Below are 20,507 nucleotides of genomic sequence, written 5' to 3' on the forward strand. Positions count from 1 at the left end.
TCGAACCCCTGTTTCGAAATTCTGAAGCAGAAAAAAATCGTTAAAAGTTTGTGGTGGATTTCCCCTCACAATAGTCGCACCTAGACTTTTACAATGAAAAATTGGCGAAAAAAGTGCGACCTATGGCGCGAGTAAACGCGGTACTAGTATTCATAACATAGTAAACGAGATACTCGTACATACCAGGAAAGTGCTTCTTTTCCTTTACTTGAATTGTGTGTCATTTATAGCAGTTTTGAATACGATAATTGCGTATATTTTCCCACAAATAATTTTGCTCTTAGAAACTTGGTAAAAGTTTCTGAAATTCAAAAGGAAATCTTCCACGAAGTGGTTATTTTAATTTGCTTGGTAACTGATTTTTTAGTGATTTTGAATGCATGGGTTCTGATTGATGAAACAATAATAGTGAAAAACTTCAAGAAAAGGGGGATATCCAATGCTTTTCATGGACCTGAAATTTATTGCACATGGGAAGATAGCCTCAATGGTGATGATGATTTACAAGCTTTAGCAGCCAACACAGGCAGCAGGTCCAACAGTCCAACAATAATAAGTACTGGCAAGAATCAGGATTAAGGGAAGTAGAAATGAAGATATTTTATTAGATAATGCAGTGTTAATAAATTACTATGTATTCTTATTGGAACGTAAGGTTTTTTAATAAATAATACTGTGATAGTTACCAATAGTTTATCCGTGACTACTTTTCACTTGGTACTCTAACCAAAACCTTTCAGGAATTATACTATTCGAAGAATTATCCGCTTTCGATTTTCAAGTGATAAAATTATTAAAAGGGAGAAATATACGCGATAAAATAATTTCAAAAATGTGCTGAGATAAGACATCTCTGCAGGTTTGGCATAACCCTATCCATGCTCTTTTAAGACAAACTTCCGGTATATTTGTGTTTTTTTTTTTTTTTTTTTTTTTTTTTTTTTTTAGGTACTAACGTCTTAACGATCTAGAAGGCAAATTTCGCTAAAAAAAGAAGGAATGGTAGCATAACGATATAAAACATAATAAAAGAGGGAAGGGCAACTTTGGCAGCATAACGTAAATTAATATAAAAAATACTAAAATCATGGCATCGCTAAATATCAAGAACGCCTATAAGCCACTTTTAAGTTCTAAGAACGGAGTTTTAATTTGATAATGGGTCTGTGGGACCTACCAACGTTGAAAATGATGCTACTACTTTCTTACAAGAGTAGAATATATTGCTGAGTAACCGTCAGTTTTCCTGTTTGGAGGAAACGAATAGATAAGAAAGGGAGTCGGCAATTGGTTTGCATCACGTAGGTTGCCTTTTATTACTGCCATCAGATATATCAACCAAAGGAAATGACCTGAATTAAATTTTACGTGGAAAAATTCAACATGTCTGATACTACTTTACAGAATGAACAATCGTTTGAGAAGAATATGCATCGACGAAATTAGGTTTCATAAAACGAAAAAAATGGTGGTCAAGGCTTAATCACAGAAAATGATAGAAAGGTCTATTCTCAAAAACAAATAGTTAGCTGCGTTCTACCTGCTCATTGTATTTTCGGCGGAATAGGCAGTGAAACTAAAGACTAATTTTCTTGTTACAGCGCACGGCAGAAAAACCACTACCTTTGTTAATTTCAACGAAAGAAAACATCAAAAAAGCATTATTAAGAAGACCATTTATTCCGACTCCTAAACCTCCCCCCCCCCCAATCAATAAAGCAGAATTCCAAAAAGACGGTTTCGAGTTTTTCAAAGTGAACCACAAATTCGATTTTGGGGATTCCATATTCCGGAGTTCATACGAAATATCGGCTCGGCAAAATATCGAATGGGTACGGTGTTTATGGCTTAACAAGAATCATAGGGGTACAGCCAAGACACATAAGTCGTAGTTATCAAATTTCCTTTGGCACCAGAATGTACCTCAGGCTTAAAAAAAAAAAAAAAAAAAACCCTTCGAAGCTATTGCCAAATATTTCCCTTTCAAACCAAAAGAAATAATAATTGTACAAAATAAAACCTTTTCAACTGTGTCGTTGTTACGACTTTGCGTTCAGACAAAATCGTCAAGTCTGGTTAAGAAAAAATTCAAAAGAAAATGACAAGCAGATTGACATAATGGAGGTGCAGGAAAGAAAGAGTGTAACATGGTATTAATACGGATATGGAAATCGCGTACTTTATCAGACTTTGTTTGATTCAGATTATTATACAGTCAAAAGTCGTTAATTCGGACACCCATAATCCGGAATGATCTATAATCCGGACCTCAAAGCTACAAACTTTCTGCGCATGCGTCGCGTTGACGCGTGCGCATAATACGTTAACGAATGCGCGTTTAATGTGTATAACGGACGGTATAAGCTAAGCTCTAATTATCTATTTCAGTTAATGTTGCAGATTGCGTTGTTCCTTAATCTTCGAAGTGGATCCGGCTTATTATTTTTTGCAGACTGTTAGAGCAATTTTTATAAAAGTAAGCTTGAACTTTCGATTATGTCAAATAGAATTTGCGATTTATATTTACTAATATGTAACGGATCTACAAAGCGAAAGAATGTTTCGGAGTCCATTAAACAAAAAGTGGAATTGCTGCAAAAAATGAATAAAGGCATATACTTTGTTTATCTAAACTTTGTTTATCTTTAACGTCGCGGCGCGCGCAATTAATTGGAAGTTGATCTGTCAGCACTATCCTTATCTTTAGGGCAGATTTTTTATTTTATTTGGCTTATAATTCCTTACTAAATGTATTATTTCATTTCGATGTACTCCGTCTTTGATATGATTTAAATCAAATGCCTCGTCATTATAATTCGCTTCCGATAGCGAAGAAAGTAACCGAGGTTATTGAAAACGAAAACATTTCGATTGACAAATTAGTCGGTATTCTCGACACAGCAATTATAGGACTTGAACAGCGGAACTTTGTAACTGAACAAGAAATTATGTCTGTTTATAGAATTAAAGAGAATGTATTATCACATAAAAAAACGAAGCAACTTAAACAACTTACATTGAAAGAAATGTTTAGTAAAGTTAACAAATGAATATTAAGCTTTTTTTTTTTTTTGTAAATTTTGATACGCTTTAGATCATAATTGTTCTTTATTTCGTAAATTACGGTTTCATATTTTTAATTTTATAATTTTTGCATGCCATTTTACCAGATTTAAACTGATGATCTATAATCCGAAAAAATCGATAATCCGGAATCGCCGAAGTCCCGACGAGTCCGGATTAACGAATTTTGACTGTAGTATACATATAGTTTCCACAGTATTAAAAATGCGGTAAGTTAAAAAGAAACTATTGAATGCATAGTGAAAATATAGTAAAACTAAATGAGGATGCAGATATTAATTTAATGCTGAAAAATGCCCAATCCCGTAGGAATTTAGAAGAGAGTTCTTCAAAATCTCTTCTAATAAAATTAAACTAACATTTACAACTACAAAATATAATACTAGAATACAAAGATTAAGAGTTCATTACTAAGGCAAACGATATTATTACATATATCTTATAACCAGTAGCGATATACATTAATAACCAGTAATGGAGGGTATTAAATCCTAACCTCATTTTGTTATGCAAGGTTTTACAGAAGGATCTTATAATAAAATTATTGTTTTTATGTTATGTACTTTTTCAAATTGTAAGTGTTATTTCTTGTAATTGTGTCTGTGCTGATGCTATGTATATTTTTATAGTGATAAGACTTGTTGCAAATGTTGCTATTTTCTACGTTAGAAATGTCTAATTTGGCATTTTACCGATGCATTTTAATTCTCTTTTCCAATGGAAAATTTTCCTCTTATACACTGGGCCCACCAGCTGTAAAGCCGCTGAACACTGGTAGTTCGAATCCCGCGAACGGGCTGGCTGCATGGGAGTTTTCGTGGTTTTCCCCATGTGTAACGTGTATACGAGCCAGTTTGCCTTAGAAAGTCCTCCACGAAGGCATCCCTTCCCCTAGGAAGATAGCCCTAGTGTGCTTTGCCATAATTAAATAAACCAAACCAAACCTCTTATACACTCGTGATCAAATGGCATTTTTTTTTTTTTTTTTTTTTTTTTTTTTTGCTTTCGTACCTGGAGTGTTAGGTTTTGGAAGGGTGGATCTTAATTATTTTGTTAGTTAATTTTCTTTATTAATAAACGCAAAGATATCTTCGTGTGTTAATTTATAATATAATATGTAGCAATATCATTACTTTTTTTTATAGCAACTGGCTTCCCGAATTCTAACAGCTCATTTTATATATCAGATTTTATGCTTTATGTTATGATTTATTGTCGTATGTTTTTTGGTGGACTGGTTCTTAACTTAGGAGGAATATCGTTACATAATTTAAAGTTGTTGCGAGTATTAATATGACATCAGTGCAAAAAGATCAGATTTCTGTTTCTTTAAAACCTTAAGATTAAAAAATGTCTTAAAGTTTATTTATTTTTTTAAGCTCTTTAGATTTTAAACTACAATCTTAATTTTTCTTTAATACATTTCATAGTTTGCTTGGGGCCCACCAGCGGCCGAGCGGTAAAGTCGCTGAACACTGGTAGTTCGATCCGAGGTTCGAATCCCGCGAACGGGCTGGCTGCATGGGCGTTTTCGTGGTTTTCCCCATGTGTAACGTGTATACGAGCCAGTTTCCCTTAGAAAGTCCTCCACGAAAGGCATCCCTCCCCTTAAGCAGATAGCCCTAGTGTGCTTTGCCATAATTAAATACACCAACACCATAGTTTGCTTGTGATGTTTGCGGTTGTCATTTTGCCTGTGTTATTTTGTTTTTGTTTTGTTTTTTGTTGAGCAAATGAATTTACTGGGGTCAACTGTGCTAAACTTTATTTTATCCATACTCAGTTTAAATTTTTAAAAATTTATTTTTTATATTATCTAATTTTCCAAGGCGTTTCTTAGCTTTACATTTTTGCTGTCTAGTTTTATTTCTTTGCCATTCGTTAAGAGAACGTCTGACTTGCGATTCCAAAATTACATTATAATAGCAATAATTTTGATGTGGGAATGAAACATAATGTTCTAAATATTTTAAAAATATTTTGATACTTTCAGTACTTTGACCCTATGCACTGAAGCGCCAAAACATTGTGACCACGTACTCAATAACTCTTTGCGCGGCCTGAAAAACAGCTGCAACTTTCCTTGGCATGGATACCACAAATTCTTGGTAGAAGACTGGAGGCGGGTTATACCAAATGTCTAAGAAGTGGTCATGCAAAGTGGAGATATTCCGACATGTTGGCGTTTGAGCACTGAGCTGCCGCTCCATAACATTCCAGACATGCTATATCGGGTTAAGGTCTCGGCGGGTTAGGTGGACAAGACATTAAATGGAATTCATCCTAATGCTCCTCGAACCACTCCAACACAATTTGAGCCTTGTGACATGGGGTGTTATCCTGCTGGAAGATTCCATTTCCAGTTGGGTTGACAGATGCTATGTAAGGATGCAAATGATACGCAGTTATCTTCAGATAGTCCGCAGCTTTCATGGTCTGTTCTACCACAACTAAGGTTCCCAGAGCTACCCATGAGAACGTCGCCACACCCAAAGCATAATACTTCCACCACCAGCCTGTGTATGACCAGCTGTGCAAGGGAAGGGGCCAACTGTTCACTTGAAAGACGGCGAACCTGACACGACCATCGCCGTGGTAAATGAGTAATCGGGGAGTTATCCGACCGGGCAAATGTCTTCCACTTAGCCATGGTCCAGTCTCGATGTTCCCGGGCCTACTGCGGGCATAATTGACAATGACGCTTAGTCAACAGAGGCAAACGAGTGAGACATCTGCTGCGCAGTCCCACATTCAAAAGTGTCCGCTGAGATATGTGTTTTGAAACAGGTTATACCAAATGTATAACTTGGACCTGCATTATATAGGGCTGTCAGCTGAGCAACTGTCTGGCCCCAATTTTGCTGTATCAAGCGGGACAGTCTCCGACGTCCTTTTCTTTCCTTTCCTTTTTTTTTTTTTTTTTTTTTTTTTTTTTGATGACGCATAGACCTCCAAAACGTTGTCACTTACTGCTGGTTTCATCGTCATTTATTCCCTTTGCATAAATACTGCCTTTGCATAAAATGCCAAAACGTGAAAAAATTATCCCTAAAATTCTCCCAAAATAGTTATCAGAAGCCAAATCTTAACATGTACTTTTGTATAATGAGAATAAATAATATTTCAGCATCTAAGCTATTACTGTTCATGAATATTGTTAATTCTGAAATAAAATGTTGTATAATTAAATGAACTTTATATAATAGTTCCATGTGAGTAAGTTTGAAGATAGTTAGTCAGTTTTCTCATTATTGGATATTCCTATTATGCATCTTTAGTCTGAATACTCCAGCCCAGAATGTTTCAATATCCGTTTTATCTTTTTCTGTATAAGACAAATAGCAAAATAATTTTTTTATAGGACATAACTTAGTTCCCTCTAAAATTTTACCTCTCACTGAACTTTATATAGCCTACAAGTATTTTAAACAACATACGTATTTGTTCCGAAACAAAATTGGAAAAATGTTTCGATTTTGCGAATGTACTGATAACAGAGTCTACATTTCTCAAATTCAGAAACTCCGGAGTTGAGAAAGTAAAAAAAAAAAATCGGAAATTACGGCTATGTATGGACCAGAGTCACATCTGTAATCTTATTATATTATGCATAGCTTTAGGCTAAGTAAATTAAACACAGAATGTTTTATGTGTATTAAGGTATTTTTGCTTAAAAGGCATGTAATTAAAGTACATCGTTATTAAGTGAAAATGTTTTAATATGTAATTAAATTATTATCGAATCTCGCGAAAAATCACTCCAGATTTACAAATTTTTCCCTTAAGTTCATTGCATATTGTCTGTAATAAAAATGTATAAACAGTTAAATTTTTTAAGATAGGTGTCAACTAAGTTAAACGTTTTAACATAAAAATTCCCTAATTTAAGAATCATTTTCTAAACTCGGTAACGAAGAAGAATGCATTTTCAAATTCCTTCGCTTAGCCAAAACATTCCGCCCTATAAAATGGATTTATCCAATAGAATTTTGCGTGAAATTAAGTTAGGCGGTAATGTTATATATATACATTGTACTGAGATTTAAACAAGATTTATAAAGTGATAACGATATAAATATACTCCGAGTTGCCACGATGATACAATACTTTCAAAGTGTTTTATGACGGCCTTGTAAAAGACAAATCTGATACACATAATATCAAATAAATGGCATATAACTATTTTGCATTATATGAGATGTACAAAAATCTTTCCTTCTTGTACAGAAAGCTTCACATTTCTCCATCATTCAAAAGGAACTTCACGAAAAGCAAGAACAAACCGGGAAACGCAAAGCAATATCAACGAATTGAAAGTGTTATGCCGCCAATTTTTAATTGTTCGAAACACAATAATCATCGCTTACTCTGCAATGGCACCATCGATGAACAGCCAGACAAAAAAAAAAAAAAAAAAAAAAAAAAAAGGAAACTTTATAAACAAGAATGCAGATGGTTCTCATTAAAATCCATCAAGTTGCCTATTGACACGGAAAAAAACTGTGTTATTAACGACTACAATAGCAAATGTTTGTAATTCAAATGAAGGAGAATACCAGTTCGCGCTATTATTGATAACAGCAGCATATCCATGGATGCCAAATTTTGCTTTCAAGTATAGCTATGTACACCTGCAAAAGCAGCTAAAAATTCGCCAAATTCAGAAGGAATTTCGCTCAAAGTAGTAGCTAAAATTTAAAAAAAAATATCCATATCCTATAATAGGTTTTGTTACTCGTCATGTTTTAAACGAAATCTTCACAAAAATATAAACAATGCCCCAACTTTTTCTGCGGACCATCAAAATGTTTTCACGAACCACCAGTGGTCCCTGGACCACCGGCTGGCGACCGCTGGTTTAGAGGAAAAGAGCGTGAGGGAAAAAAGAGTGGAAGACAGTTTGAAATAGCAAGGTTAAGAATTAAAACTGTGAAATAACTTAGGGAATCCACTCCGATCTGTCAGATATTCCATTTCAGCGAAACCTGCTTGAAATGAAGACTCGTGACAAACTTCAGTGTCGATATAACGGTTACAGCCGAAAACATCGCGGACAAAAACGTCGTGGGAGAAAACATCGTCGTCGAAAATAAAGCGGCTCAAGAACTTCGCAGTTTAAAAACATCGTCGTCGAAAATATCGTGGTAAAAAATAAAGTATCTACAAATCATGGCATGACGATAACATCGCAGACATACTTTATTAAGGCTTTAGCATGGTATTTTTACTTTCATATTTTTTATTAACTAATAAATTTTTGCTGAGAAAATAAAAACGAATCTTAAGCATAGAAAATTAATGCAACATATATCACTTAATGGAATTTTAAACCGACATAGTTAACTAACAAAGGCCATTAATAACTCATTTTTTATAAAATTTTTACTGGTAATTTTTCATGAGAAGTATAATATATAAGTTGTGTAGGGTTTATATTTATTTTAACTAACATTTATTTTAAGTTTAAACTATCTTTCCTGTCAAGCCTTACTTTCCCCTGGAACTGCCAATGCCAGAATATGTAAATTTGAGTAGAACGCGCAAGGATTCAAATTATCAGCGGAAGTAGTATGATTTAAATAGAGAGGAAACAAGTTCGGTGTGTGATATTCTTACTTAGCGAGCGCGGAGGTAGTTAGCGAGAATTGAAGAACCCCGCGTTGCGGCCTATGTGCTTGGCGGGAAGTAGTGGTAATCGTTCCAGTGAGCTTCAAGTCTGCTGAATTAGCAGCGGTATTGTAAAACGCGGTGAGTTAGTTATTTTAGAGAGCCTCGTAGTTAGAATCTTGTCTTTACTTTGTTTTCAGGTTATTATTTTTATTTGACTGCCAAGTTGGCACAGTCTGTAAGCGTCAAGAGGACGCAATTGTAATTTATTACGTTGAATAAAAAGGGACTTAAACCCTTCACAAGGCTCTATCTTTTATACAAGTTTTCACAGTCACCTCTTGGTTGCGTGCAAGTTGGAGGCGCGCAACGTTATATTGGCGCCCGAACACTTATCGAACTGAAATGGCCGAAAATTGGATGGAAGCCGCTGGACAACACCAAGAAATGACAACTCAGTTAGAAGGATTTGGATACCTGGTCCAGACTTTGAGAGCGTCAATCAAGCCAAACGTCTATTTCGACGGAAAAAATTCGGTGGCGGTATTTTTAGAAGGTCTAGAAAACCACTTTCAGCTCTACCCTGTGCCTGAGAGACAAAAAGTTGCCATCGCCACATCAGCACTAAGAGGACAGGCCGCGCTATGGTGGAAAAATATAGGCAAATTTCTTCTAGGTGAATTTGGAAGCCCGACGTATACATTGGAAAATTTCAAAAAATCGTTAGTAAAGGCCTTCCCCATAGTGAAAGATCGCGCACGGCTGGAAGCCGAACTATATAGTTTCTACCAACGGGATACAGCAGAATTGACGGACTTCATTTTACGAAAAATCAAGCTAATGGATATGCTGTGTGGAAAAAAACCCGATGCGGAGATAATTGAAATAATATTACCAAGATTGTTACCCGCTGTCCAAGACTACTTTGAAATTAGAAACCCAAGAACATTGCAGGAACTCTTCGAATTGGCGGTGAAGTTTCAAAATCGCAGAATAGCGCAAAAAGCGAGAGGGGAAACATATTCTCAAAGTACCCGAAGGAAATCTTCAAAGGAGGAAACCAGAAATGGAAATCGCTCTTATGGGGGAAAAAGCTATCAAGCTAACGCATCGAAACTCGAAGGTCAAGGCCCAAAAAGAAAATTTGAAAATAAGTATCCGCGTACCCAGAAGACACAGATTGAAAGGAAAGCTTTAAACGACTAGAGGGGCCTGTGAAAGGGAGGGTCCAGACCCCGGAAGTTTTAAAAAAACCCTCAAATAGACATTTAAACACGGTCATCGTAAAAAACTCACAGCTACCAATTATACAAGTCCTGGTTGGCGATGTACCAGTAGAAGCCCTCATCGATACAGGAGCAGAAGGAAATTTTATGAGTGAAAAGTTCTTCAAAAAGAATTTTTATAGGATAGGACTATTTAAAACCAGAAATACGGAAATTATAGCGGCGCAAGGAAAAACATGTCACTGCATCGGGAAATTATCATTAAACTTACAGGTAAAAGAGGAAAGTCTCAAAGTATTAATTTTTGTGGTGAAAGACCTAGAACACTCTCTTATTTTAGGTATGGACTTTTTAAGGGCCGCGAGGGCCAAATTAAATTTTCAAGATAGTTCCGTGGTGTTGGAGATGGACCAGAGGGTGGTGGAACCTGTGGAGACACCGCAAGTGGACCTTAGCCATCTGAATGACCAGGAAAGTAAAGCAATACAGCAAGTGGTGAGTAATTTTTCTCATTTGTTTTCAGAAAAACCAGGAAACTGCCAAATCGTGAATCATAAGATTCAATTAAATGCCGAAAAACCTTGTAGGACTAAACCGTATCGTTATGATAAACAAAAAGACCTAATCATCGAAGAACATATTCAGGAGATGTTAAAGAATAAAATAATAACGCCCATAAATAGTGAGTACGCGAGTCCAGTCGTACTATGTAGGAAAAAGAACGAGTTTCCTCCTTCGGATAAAAGGGCTTGGAGGTTTGCTATTGATTACAGAAAACTAAATAGCATTACTAAATTTCCAGTTTACCCTTTGCCGGTTATAGACGAGATCATTAGACAGATCAAATCGACAAGATATATGTCTACTTTGGACTTAACGTCTGGCTACTATCAAATAGCTATGAGACCCGAAGATATACACAAAACCGCGTTTATAACAAAATCGGGCACTTATGCATTTTTACGCATGCCCTTTGGGTTGTGTGGGGCCCCATCAACATTCCAGAGAGCTATGGACATTGTTCTAAAGCCTGTCCTAGGAAAATCAACTTTAATTTATCTAGATGATATAATTATAACGAGTAGTACGTTGGAACAACACATTAATGACCTCGAACAAGTTTTTAAATTATTAAAAGAGGCCGGGCTTACAATTAACGCCTCAAAATGCAAGTTCGCAACTAAAGAACTTAAATATCTCGGTTATAAAATTTCGCAAAAGGGTATAGAAACGCAAGATTCAAAAATAAAAGCTATTAAGAATTTCCCACCGCCCAACACCGCCAAGAAACTTTCATCTTTCCTTGGGTTATGTTCTTACTATCGATCTTTCATAAAAGATTTCGCTAATATTGTTGAACCACTCTTAGTAATCAAAAGAAAAAAGAGTAAATTTACGTGGACAGCGGAAGCTAACACAGCTTTTGAAAGATTAAAAGAAGCGCTTATTAATACCCCTGTTTTAAAATTCCCTGAGGGGGACGAAAACCTGGAAATTGCAGCAGATGCGTCAGACTATGCGGTGGGTGCGGTTCTTATGCAAAATAACCATCCGCTGGCATTTTTTAGTAAAACATTGAATCAGACACAAAGGAATTATACAGCTACAGAAAGAGAAACATTAGCCGTATTAATGGCTGTACACAAATTTCGAGTTTATTTCGGCAAATCGCCAGTAACAGTCTTTTCGGATCATGCGGCTGTTGGTAGACTTTACTCGAGAAAAAACCTAACGCCCAGGTTAATAAGATGGGCTTTAAAACTCCAAGAATTTAATATCACAATAAAATATAAACCGGGTAAGGAAAACAATGTAGCTGACGCACTTTCTCGTATAAAACTGGACGATGAAGGAAATGAAATTAAATGCGCTGTGTTGACTTCAAAAATTTTAGATTCTAGAGATACGGTTATTACTGAACTGAAAGCTGATCCTGAATTTGGAAATATCTATGCTTATTTGAAAGACCCCGAAAGCTTTGAGCATACGGATATCGATGCGATAAGAAATAGAGCAAAAAACTATGAAATAATAGATAATTTATTATTTTATACGAAAACAACAAACGAAAATCTTGAGTATAAGCCAGTCATCCCAGCCTCGCTTCGATTAAGCATTTTGAAGGAGTTGCACGAAGAAAAAACAGCGGGCCACCTCGGGGTCAGAAAGACTATAAAAAGGGTACGCGAGGCGGTATATTTCCCGCAATTATACAAAATAGTAACGGCGTATGTCAGGTCCTGCAATCAATGTCAGTTAATAAATGATATTAATTACAGCCCGGCCGGGTACTTAAATAGCATTCGCGCTACATTTCCGAATGAAATTTTAGGCATAGATCTCCTTGGTCCCTTCCCCCAGAGCGAGTTAAATAAAAATCGTTTTCTTTTAGTAATAGTAGATCATTTTTCAAAATGGATAGAAATTGTTCCACTTAAACGCGCGTCAGCCAAAACAGTCGCAGATGCATTCTTACACAGATACATTTTAAAATACGGTGCACCGATAAAAGTCATTAGCGATAACGGAAAACAATTCATTAGTCAAATATTTGAAAACATATGCAATGGACTTGGCATACGCCATATCAAAATGGTTCCGTATAGACCACAGGCTAACATAGCAGAAAGAGTTAATAAAAACATTGTAAAAATAATTCGCAGTTACGTTAGCACACATCACAAGCGCTGGGATGGCTACATAAATGAATTAGCTTATGCTTTAAGAACGGCACATCATGATACTACTGGAAAAACTCCAGCAGAATTATTTTTAGGCAGAAAGTTAATTACGCCTTTAGATAAATTATTCTTTGTGCAACAAAGAGAGCAGGAGTTTAAACAACAAGATGTGCAAAAGTTGATTGATCAGGCGCTTAAAACCTCGGATACGGCAAAAAATAGGCAGAAACTTTATTATGATAGAAAACGCCGCGAAGCAAATTTTAAAGTTGGGGATAAAGTATTGAAGCGGAAATTTTCTTTATCAAGTGCCCCAGACAATTTTATGGCAAAGCTAGCTCCAAAGTTTGAAGGCCCCTATGTAATTCAGGAAATCAAAGGGGTAGTATTATATCTTAAGAACGACAGAGGGGAAATCTGTAAAGCAAGTCCCGACCAGGTAAAAAAATACTATAATCCAAATGATTTTGAAATCCTTAAAAGTTTCTTGCAGGACTCAAATCTAAACGAAGTAGAAGAATCAGAGACTACAACAACTATTCCACCACCCAAGAAACAGAGAACTGAAGAGAGACCTAGCACTTCTACAACCCGGACGTCGGTATCAAAAAGAAAAAATGATTTTCAAACTCCGGCGTTTAAGAAAAACAAAAATACAGATGAACCGGGTAAAGAAACCGTGGTAAAGAGAAAAACACCACCTACAAAGGATAGCAGGAGAAATTACACATCAAGGAGAACGCGCACACGGCCACAGAGTCAGGTGCCAGCAAGGCCGCCGTTCCGGAAACTGAAACGCCAACAGGAGGCACAAAAATACGAGGAACAGAAGAAATTCAAGAAGGACTCCAGACCGGAGGACGTCAAGACCAGCCGTCCCCGGGAGAAACGGAAAGGCCAACAACCAGACGATTACTCCGCCAAGAGGCCAGCATGTAGAGGACGCAAAAGAAAAAGCAACGTGGACGACACTCGGAGATCAATAAGGAGAAGATTGACATCCATGAAACCTCTAACTTGGGATCAATTTTGCCAAAAACGGATGACGGAGTTTCAAGCATCGAAAACTCAAAGATAAGTTAAAACCTTCTATAAATTTTTTTTTCTCTTTTGTTCCGAAATGTTATGCATAAGTACGAAGTTCTATGTTTTGACGAAAGTCAATATGTCTCGGTTGAGACTTAGTTTTGTTTTACTTTATTTAGCTAAGGCAAAAGTATTATTTTCTTTAAGTGTAAAAGCTAAAAACAAGCATTTTCTTTTGGTCGAAAGACTAATTCTGTTATGTTAAAGCCAAAATTTGGCCGAAGATAAAAATAACTTCGTATTCTTGTATTAATAAGAATTTTACTTTCAGTGCCGCCAGCTTGGCGAAGAATGAGTAAAGTAAAAATTTATTTTCTCTTATTTATTTTATGGTAAATTGTAAAAAGCATATGTATTAAAATTTTGTAAATGTATGTAAATACTTGAAGGTTATGTAAAAGTAGAATTTAGTCTAGAAGCATAAAATTGTAGATGCTAAAAGTGAATGCTTAAAAGCAATGAAGTCAAAATTTAAGTATTAAACTGTAAAGTCATGCTTTAGAGCGAAAGCCTGCATGTTTAAAGATGAATGAGGGGGAAGTTAGAATGAATGTGTTTTGTAGGGTTCTCCACCTGCATTTGAATTTTTAAGAATATTAAAGTAGCTCATTGAGTTGTAGAATGTCGAGTAAGGTGTGTCTATTTGGTCGTTGAATTCTAACAAATCATGGTGGTTAGGGGAAGTGTTGTAAGACTAAAACACGAATATTCCCGTTTGACACCACACACGATGGAGAGCCAGGGTAAAGTTAAATTAATGTTTTGTAGGGTTCTCCACCTACATTTGAATTTTTAAGAATATTAAAGTAGCTCATTGAGTTGTAGAATGTCGAGTAAGGTGTGTCTATTTGGTCGTTGAATTCTAACAAATCATGGTGGTTAGGGGAAGTGTTGTAAGACTAAAACACGAATATTCCCGTTTGACACCACACACGGTGGAGAGCCAGGGTAAAGTTAAATTAATGCTTGAAAAATTGAATGAATGTGAAGTAAGCAATAACTAAGAAAAACGAATCGTTTAAAAACAAAAATTTATTGTGTCAAGAAAGTGTAAATTATAATGTATTTAGAAAGATACTGATACTTATTCCTTCCAGATGCTGGAAGGAAAGACCAAGATTGATTGATGAAGTCCAGGAAAAGTTGCTGTAAGAAGAAAGCTTTGTAACGAGCAACAGAATTTTAGTATATAATTGTTACATAAGATTTTTTTTGTGTAAACGAGGTTCTCGCCAGTTAGTTCAGAATTAGAGAAACTTACAACAGGTCGTTTGTAGGACCTGCTTCCAAGTTTTCCAAATTCTGGCAGCGGCAAATGTAGGGTTTATATTTATTTTAACTAACATTTATTTTAAGTTTAAACTATCTTTCCTGTCAAGCCTTACTTTCCCCTGGAACTGCCAATGCCAGAATATGTAAATTTGAGTAGAACGCGCAAGGATTCAAATTATCAGCGGAAGTAGTATGATTTAAATAGAAGGAAACAAGTTCGGTGAGAGAGTTATTCTTACTTAGCGAGCGCGGAGGTAGTTAGCGAGAATTGAAGAACCCCGCGTTGCGGCCTATGTGCTTGGCGGGAAGTAGTGGTAATCGTTCCAGGGAGCTTCAAGTCTGCTGAATTAGCAGCGGTATTGTAAAACGCGGTGAGTTAGTTATTTTAGAGAGCCTCGTAGTTAGAATCTTGTCTTTACTTTCTTTTCAGGTTATTATTTTTATTTGACTGCCAAGTTGGCACAGTCTGTAAGCGTGAAGAGGACGCAATTGTAATTTATTACGTTGAATAAAAAGGGACTTAAACCCTTCACAAGGCTCTATCTTTTATACAAGTTTTCACAGTCACCTCTTGGTTGCGTGCAAGTTGGAGGCGCGCAACGTTATAGTTGCATTTAATTTTCCATGCTTAAGTTTCCTTCTTACTTTTTCAGCAAAAATTTATTAGTTAATAAAAAAATGTGAACATAAAAATTATCCTTCTTTACATCTTGCGCTCCCAAATCATTATGGGAATAATATCCATTTATAATTATTAAAACCTGAAAAAAGCCTGTCTGCGATGTTATCGTCATGCGATGATTTGTAGATATTTTATTTTTTACCACGATATTTTCGACGACGATGTTTTTAAACTGCGAAGTTTTTAAACCGTTTTATTTTCGACCGCGATGTTTTGTAGCACGACGTTTTCGCTTTGCGTTGTTTTCTCCGCGATGTTATCGGCGGACACCCGATATAACTGACAGTAATATACACTTACCCTTTTTGAGAGATCTGAGACCCTTTACAGTTATCGAAATTAAGTTATCTAACTTCGCAATTTAGATCCAATTTTTCACTTTGCCAAATAATGAAAACAAGGAACAAGTAGGTTAGGTCCCTGCTAAAAATGTCCCGTAGAAACCCATATAATGTTTTTACGGGGAATTGGCCTAGGGGTACCTGTAGGCCTAATCCCCGTAAAAACTCACAGACAGAAACCCGTACAACTGAACGGTACCTGTAGGACAAACTCCCATAAAAACCCATAGAAAGAAACCCGTAGGCCAAATCCCCCATAAAAACCCACAGACAGAAACCCGTACAGTTGTACGGGTACCGTATGCCAAATACCCGTACGGTTGTACGGGTACCCATAGGCCAAATACCCGTAAAAACCCATAGACAGAAACCTGCATGGCTGTACGGGTACCTGTAGGCCAAATACCCGTAAAAAACCTGTAAACAGAAACCTGTACAACTGTACGGATACGAGTAGGCAAATCTCTGTAGAAACCTGTAGAACTGTAGGCACTATAAACAAAATCCCAGTAAAAACCCATAGCCAAAAATCAGAACTTTATATGCCATATTTCTTTATACGCCATTGGCCAAATTTCCATTAAAAAATGGATATTCCATAGGTCTATGCCTTGTAAAAACCAGTAGACAAAAGCCTGTACACCTATACAGGCACCCATACGCCAAATCCTGTAAAAACGGCTACACAAAATTCCACAGACCAATAAAGGTACCTCTTGGAAAAATCGCTGCACAAAACAGTAAACAAAAACCCATAAACAGAACCAATAGCATTATACCATAATGCAGTATCCATACATAGAATCGTACATAGAACGGGTATCCATATACAGAATCCCTATAAAAAACAATAAACAAAAATAGAACTGTAAATCAAATTTCCATAAAAACATAAACCAGCAGAAGTACATAATTAGCACTGATGAAATGTACAGAACTAAATGGCGGAGAAAGCATGTAAAGTAATTTTAAACAAAATTCAATGCGAATAAATAAAAATTTTAAAATATCTAGAAGCCTATAAGCCCGTCCTTCTTAATGCACGTCAATATCTATAAACATATTACAAAATATTTGTATAAATTCTCTTTACAAAATTTTAAACTACCTTTATATAATTTTGAAAATAAAATGAATAGAAAGATAATAACCAAAGTCATGATTCACAACCATCGAATGATATATGTACATATATATATGTAAGAAAAATAAGGAATAAGCAAAAGATTAAATTAGCAGCGTAAAATTAATTTTCCTTCTTTATTCTAAAAACAGTAATCTTTCTGCACTGCATCATTTCAAGATTAATTCATGTCATATGACTCTTACATAATTTGATGTTGTAAAAGGAACTAAAACTCAAACAGCCAATAGTAATTTTACATCAGTATTAACTATCAAATACGAGTCAAAATGCATCGAGAACCAAAATTAACTCGGTCTGAATTAAGATTTCACCTTAACACAACGCATTTGCTTTTTACGCTTCGGCCTAGCTGGATTGCAGTTTGTCTGTTGTATTCGACTACAGAATCTATTACATATATATATATATATATATATACATATCATTTCATTTGATGGTACGAATCATTACTTTGACTGTATATATATTATTAATTTCATTATAAATATATACATATTTTATCTCACTGAATATATTTGTATTTTAGTTCTTTAATTGGGAAATTAAACAATTGTATTTAATCACATCAGCGTGTTTAACAATTTGATACCTAATGAGAAATGTATTTTTATGTAATGAGAAATGTATTGCCAAAGGATGGTATTTTCTAGCATCTGCTTAAATTTTAAGTTACCTACAATGCACTAAACCAAATTAAAAAACAAAACTAGAAGAAACCCAAATTTTCAGGAAGAGAAACATTATTAACAAGCAAGCAAAAAGAATACGCGACTTGCAAATTAGAAACTTAACATAGAGATCAAATTTAGTATACTTGCTATCCCCTTAAAGCTCGCTTACCACTGATAGTAACACCCTGCAGTTTATTATGACACGCATACACATAGATGTTTTGCATGGAAGAAAGGATGAATCCTAGAATATAATGTAGTGAAGAAATAATAATATACAAACACTGTGTCGACCCCTTATTACAGTACTTTGAATGTTACCTGTATCTCTCAAACGATAAATGAAAAATGAAGATAACATATAATAAACTTAATAATACCCAAAATACAATAAATTATATTGTAACAAAACAAATTTTAAAAAATTTACAAGTCTCAACAAATACCAATTCTCAAGGCACAGTTCTGGAATTAAGGAAATATCTCATAGCGTATAATGTTTTATTCCGTATCTCACTTTTAGTGCTGTACAGTCAAAAGTCGTTAATCCGGACTCGTTCGGCGATTCCGGATTATCGATTTTTCCGGATTATAGATCATCAGTTTAAATTTGGTAAGATGGCATGCAGAAATTATACAATTAAAAAGTATGAAACCGTAATTTATGAAATAAAGAACAATTATGATCTAAAGGGTATCAAAATTTACAAAAAAAAAGCTTAATATTTATTTGTTTACTTTATTAAACATTTCTTTCAATGTAAGTTGTTTCGATTTTTATGTGATAATACATTCTCTTTAATTCTATAAACAGACATAATTTCTTGTTCAGTTACAAAGTTCCGCTGTTCAAGTCCTATAATTGCTGTGTCGAGAATACCGACTAATTTTTCAATCGAAATTTTTTCGTCTCCAATAACCTCTGTCACTTTCTTCGCTATCGGAAGCGAATTATAATGACGAGGAATTTGATTTAAATCATATCAAAGATGGAGTACATCGAGATGAAATAATACATTTAGTAAGGAATTATAAGCCAAATAAAATAAAAACATCTGCCCTGAAGATAAGGATAGTGCTGACAGATCAATTTCCAATTCATTGCGCGTGACGGCGTTAAAGATAAACAAAGTTTAGATAAACAAAGGATATGCCTTTATCCATTTTTTGCAGCAATTCCATTTTTTGTTTGATGGACATCGGAACATGCTTTCGGTTTGTAGATCCTTTGATAGCTCCAGAATCGGAAATTCTTTTTGACATAATCGAAAGTTCAAGCTTACTTATAGGCCGTAAAGGTCTTACGGCTCAAAGCGACGCATGCGCAGAAAGTTTGTAGCTTTGAGGTCCGGATTATGGGTGTCCGAATTAACGACGTTTGACTGTATAATCGGCTAATCTTTGGAATATGGTAACAAGTAGTTTGGCGACATTTTGGTAAGGTGATAATGGTTACTAGCTAGGACTTGGATATAGCTAGCAATGTACATGGATATAGTCAAGAGTGTGCGCAATGCCATTTTTGAGCAATTCTGGGATGTTTTTTTAAGTGAAAATAGGTCGACATGTACATTGATGATACCGTGTATGTGCAATTCGTAAAAACGCGGCTTGCAGTGGACGATTCTGCACTTTGTCATAATTTCGCACCTAATCTTTGTCATGATTAAGCACTTTTATTCCAGAAAAGTTCTAGCATAAGCGTAATTCGGCTAGCAGATTGTTGGAAAAAAATGTTGGAAATGTTGAGTTAAAAAAAACATGCCTTTACTTCGTGAAAACAAAATGGCGTCCAAACAAAAACTAGCAGGTTGCTGTAGCAGGGTTGGTCGCCAAATTTTCGCCAAAAAATCGCCGAGTTACTATAATCCAAAGATTAACCGTATAATCTTCCACAGATTTTATATAAATAAAATCTATAACATAATGGTTATTTATACTACAAGTAGTTCTTGATGTAAATAAGATCAACTTTCGTACTGTAAAAATTCCATCTATGTGAATAAGTATGAATATACTCTTATACACATAATTATACTAAATAACTAATTTAATGAAACTAAATTCCTTTAGAAAAATGGGGAAAGTGTAGAATCGCCCACTGCTTGGCGTGTTTTTAAGAATTGCACATACTCGGTATCCATGTAAACATCGACGTATTTTCATTTAAAAAAACATCCCAGAATTGCACAAAAATGTCATTGTGCACTCCTTTGACTTTATCCATGTACACATCGACCTATTTTCACTTAAAAAGGTCAAAAGAAAATTGACAAAAATCCAATTCTTTTTACTTAAGTAAAAAGTGCCAAATAAATAAGTGAGCGATTCTGCACTTTACCTGAAAAAATATATAAAAAAACCATTTACCTATATATATTAATAATTTATTATAACACAAGGTTTTTCATATATCATCTCAAAGGAACATAAATTTAATTAAAGCGATGCATTATTGGAATAAATTTAGTCAGTGTTTTAGGTGTAAGTTATTTAGATTTCTATTGTAGAAAGAATACTTTAGAAAATGTACAGAAATATTATATTGAAACATAAAAATTCTAAATATTAAAATTTAAAGTACTGAAAAGGTAGCTATTGTTTTTGATAGTAGATTATATAATATAAAAATACCTCATGCTGAGCATTTTCTGAAATTACAATGCCAAATGAAATTTATATAGTGCAGTATTTAGCAATAATAACTTTT

This window comes from Stegodyphus dumicola, chromosome 7 (assembly GCF_044657685.1).
Source record: "Stegodyphus dumicola isolate Sdum_Otavi_A_Nest chromosome 7, ASM4465768v1".
Taxonomy (NCBI): domain Eukaryota; kingdom Metazoa; phylum Arthropoda; class Arachnida; order Araneae; family Eresidae; genus Stegodyphus; species Stegodyphus dumicola.